Below are 4,440 nucleotides of genomic sequence, written 5' to 3'. Positions count from 1 at the left end.
CCATTAGGACATGAATACATGAAATGCTCGTCTTAGGAACTCCTAGAAGAATGAGCTGGGACCCACTTTCCAAGTCCTGCTGGAACCAGTGACCGAGGTAAGGGCACAAACTGTCCCCCACATCATACATGCCTTTTAAAAAGTTTCATGGTGATTTTTCCAACTTAATTAAGTGATTGCAAACTACAGAAAACCTGGTAGGTACCTGTCATTAACGTACGTTATCTTGAATTTAAATTGCAGTGAGTAAAGATACAGTGTAGTATTAGTTTCAGGTGTAAAATATAGAGCAACCCTTCCACACGTCATCCGGTGCTCATCCCAGGTGCACTTCTTAATCCCCAGCAGCTGTTTCACCCATTCCCCACCTTGCTCTGGAAGCCCTCAGTTTGTTTCCTAGTTAAAAGTCTGTTTGTCACTGTCTCCTCCCCGCCCCCTCCCCCACTTTGTTTTGTTTTATATCCATGTGTTAGTGAAATCATCTGCTATTTGTCTTTGTCTGAAAGGCTTATTTCACCCAGGATAACATTCTCTTGCTCCATCCAGCTCATGGCAAATTACAAGATTTCATGTTTTTACGGCCTAATAATATTACATTCCATAGACCACATCTCAATTTATTCATCAGTTGATGGATGCTTGGATAGTTTCTGTAATTTGGCTGTTGTAGAAAATGCTGCTGGAAACATCATGGTGCATGTATCCCTTTGAAGATTTTGTATTCTTTGTGGAAATACCTTGTAGTGAAATTGCTGGATCATAAGTTACTTCCATTTCCAGTTGTTTTTTTTTTTTTAAGAAATCTCCATAATGTTTTCCAGACTGGCTGCACCAGTTTGCATTCTTACCCACAGTGCAAGAGGGTTATTCTTTCCCCACATCCTTGGCAACACCTGCTGTGTCATCCTTCATTGATTTTAGTCATTGTGACAGAAGTGATGTGTTATCTCATTGTACTTTTGAATTGTATTTGCCTGAAGATCAGTATTGTTGAGTATTTTTTCATGTGTCTCTTGGCCAGGTATATGTCTTCCTTCAGGAAATGTCCATTTTTGTCTTCTGCCCATTTTTAATCAGATTTTTCATTTTTTGGGTGCTGTATAACTGTATATATTTTGGGCACTAACTCTTTATCTGATGTCGTTTGCAAATATCATTCTGTAGGTGTTTTAGTTTTGTTGATTATTTCCTTGGTGATTGAAGGTTTTAATTTTTATGAAGTCTCATTGTTTTTGCTTGTGTTTCCCTTACCGGTAGAGATATATCTGCAAAGACGTTTGTACAGGCAATGTTAAATAAGATACTACCCGTGTTATCCTCTGGGATTTTTATGGTTTCAGGTTTCACATATAGTTCTTTATCAGTGTTGGATTTATTTTTGTGTATGTTGTAAGAAAGTGGTCCATTGTTGTTTTTGTTTTGTTTTGCAGGATGCTGTCCATTTTTTCCAAAACCATTTGTTGAGGAGCCTTTTTTTTAAGTTTATTTACTTATTTTCGAAAGAGAGAGAGAGAGCATGCAGAAGAGGGGCAGAGAGAAATGGAGACAGAGAATCCCACGCATGCTCTGCACTGCCCTGAGATCATAACCTGAGCTGAATTCACAATCACATGCTTTGTTGACTGAGCCACCCCTGTGTCCCAAGACTATCTTTTTTTCCATTGGATGTTCTTTCCTGCTTTGTTGAGAATTAATTGACCATATAGGTGTGAGTTCATTTCTGCATTTCTTTTCTATTGATCTATTCCTCTGTGTGTTGTTGTTGTGGTGGTGGTGGTGGTGGTGGTGGTGGTTGTTCTTTTGCCAGTTCCACTGTTTTGATCAGTATAGCTTTGTAATATAACCTAAAGTCTGGAATTGTGATGTCTCCAACTTTGCTTTTCTTCTTCAAGTTTGTTTTGGCTGTTTGGGGACTTTTGTTATTCCATACAAATTTTGAGATTATTTGTTCTTGTTCTGTCACAAATGTTTTTGTTAGTGTGATAGGGATTTCATTATATGTGTAGATTGTTTTGAGGAGTGTAGACATTTTAACAGTATTTTGTGCCTCCCATCCATGAACATGAAATGTATTCCATTTCTTTGTGTCCTCTTCCATTTCTTTCATCAGTGTTTCATAGACTTTAGAGTACAGGTCTTTCAATTCTTTGGTTAGGTTTATTCCTGGTTTCTTGTGGTATTTGTGAGCCTGTCAATGGGAATGATCCCTTACTTTCTCTCTGTGTTAATTCATGATTTGTGTTAGAAATTCAATACATCTATGTTCCTTGATTTCTGTATATTGTGACTTGTGGAATTCATATATCAATTCTAGCCGTTTTTAAGGGAATATTTCATGCTTTTTAGAGAACACATCACGTCAGTTCCAAATAGCGAAAGTGCTACTTCTTCCTTGCCGATTTGGATGCCTCTTATTTCTTTTTGTTGTCTGAGTGCTGTGGTTAGGGTTCCTGTACTATGCGCAATAACAGTGGTGAGAGGGGTCATCCTTGTTTTGTCCCTGACCTTGGAGGAAATTTTTTCAATTTTTCCCCATTGAGGATGAGATGAGCTGTGGGTTTTTCCTAGATGACCTTTATTATGTGCAGGTAGGTTGACTCTCAATGTACTTTGCTGAGGGGTTTTATCATGAATGGATGTGACATTTTTTCAAATAGTTTTCCTGCATCTGTTGAAAGCATCGTATTGTTCTTATCCTTTCTTCTATTACTGTGGTGCATCATGTTGATTGATCTGTGAATGTGGAACCACCCTTGCAGCCCAAGAATATATCCCACTTGATTATGGTAAATGATTCTATTAATGTATTGTTGACTTTAATTTGAAGGTATTTTAATAAGAATTTCTGCATACATAGTCATCAGGCTATTGGGCTGCAGTTTTATTTTAAAAAATTTTAAACATTTTTTAAATGTCTATTTCTTTCCTTTGAGTACATAAAAGTGAGGGAGGGGCTCAGAGATAGGGAGAGAGAGAATCCTGGCCATGCTCCACACTGTCATGGCAGGGTCCAACATGGGACTCGAACCCACGCACTGCAAGATAATGTCCTAGTCCAAAATTAAGAGTTGGACAGTAAACAGCCCAAGCCACACAGGCGCCCCACCAGTTTTCGGTTTTAGTGGAGGCTTTATCTGGTCTTGGTATCAGGGTAATGATGGCCTCATAAGATGAATTTGTAAGTTTTCCTTCTTTTTTATTTTTCATAATAATTCAAGGAGAATACATATTAGCTCTTTCTTAAATGGATGGTAGAATTCATCAGTTAAACCATCTGGCCCAGAACTTTTGTGTTGGGGGGAGATTTTTGTTATTACTGATTTGATTTCTTTCTCTTTTCAGAATATATGTATCTTCCTGTTTCAGTTTTGGTAGTTTGTGTGTTTCTAGGAATTTGTCCATTTTTCTCAGTGTGCAATTTGTTGCATATAGTTGTTCATAATATTAACTTCTAACTGTATTTTTGTGGTGTGGACTGTTATTTCTCCTTTCTTATTTGTGATTTTATTTATTGGAGTCCTTTCTCTCTTCTTACTCAAAAGTCTGCCTAGAAGTTTTCATGTTGATTTCTGTTTTCAAAGAACCAGCCCCTGGTTTCATTGATTTGGTCTAGTGTCTTTTTGGTTTGAGTATCCCTTATTTCTGTCTGAATCTCTATTCCTTCCTTCCTTCTGCTCTTGTTCTTCTGATATGTGACCTAGAATATGATCAACTCTGGAGAATGTCCCATGTGCGCTTGAAAAGAATATGTACTCTGCCATTTTAGTATGGAGTGTTCTGAATATATCTGTTAAACCCATCTGGTCCACTGTGTCAATCAAAGCCATTGTTTCCTTGTTGATTTTCTGTTTACAGCTTCTGTCCATTGAAGTGAGCAATGGGTTAAAGTCCTCTACTATCGTTATATTATAAAAAATGAGTTCCTTTATGGTTGTTGTTAAATATTTTATATACTTGGTGATCGCATGTTGCGTGCATCAAAATTTATAATCATTGGATCTTCTTGTTTCATTGTCCCCTTTAGTATGAGATAGCGTCTGTCTTCATCTCTTGTTATACCTTTATTTATTTATTTACTTACTTACTTACTTATTTATTTATATTAATTTAAGTCATAGTTGACATAGTGCACTCTCGGATTCGGGAGTAGAATTTGGTGATTCATCCCTTACATACAATACCCAGTGCTCATCCCAACAAGTGCTCTCCTTAATACTCATCCCACATCTAGCCCAGCCCTGACCCATTTCCCTCCATCAACCTTCGGTTTTTTTCTCTAACATTAAGAGACTCATGTGGTTTGTTACCACTCTTCTCGTTTCCTGCCCCCTTCCCATGTTTTCATCTGTTTTGTTTCTTCAATTCCACATGAGTGAAATCATATATTTGTCTTTCACTGATTGACATATCTCACTTAGCATAATACATTATAGCTCCATC

Source organism: Prionailurus viverrinus, unplaced genomic scaffold (genome assembly GCF_022837055.1).
Source record: "Prionailurus viverrinus isolate Anna unplaced genomic scaffold, UM_Priviv_1.0 scaffold_59, whole genome shotgun sequence".
NCBI classification, from domain to species: domain Eukaryota; kingdom Metazoa; phylum Chordata; class Mammalia; order Carnivora; family Felidae; genus Prionailurus; species Prionailurus viverrinus.
This window is presented reverse-complemented; position numbering follows the sequence as displayed.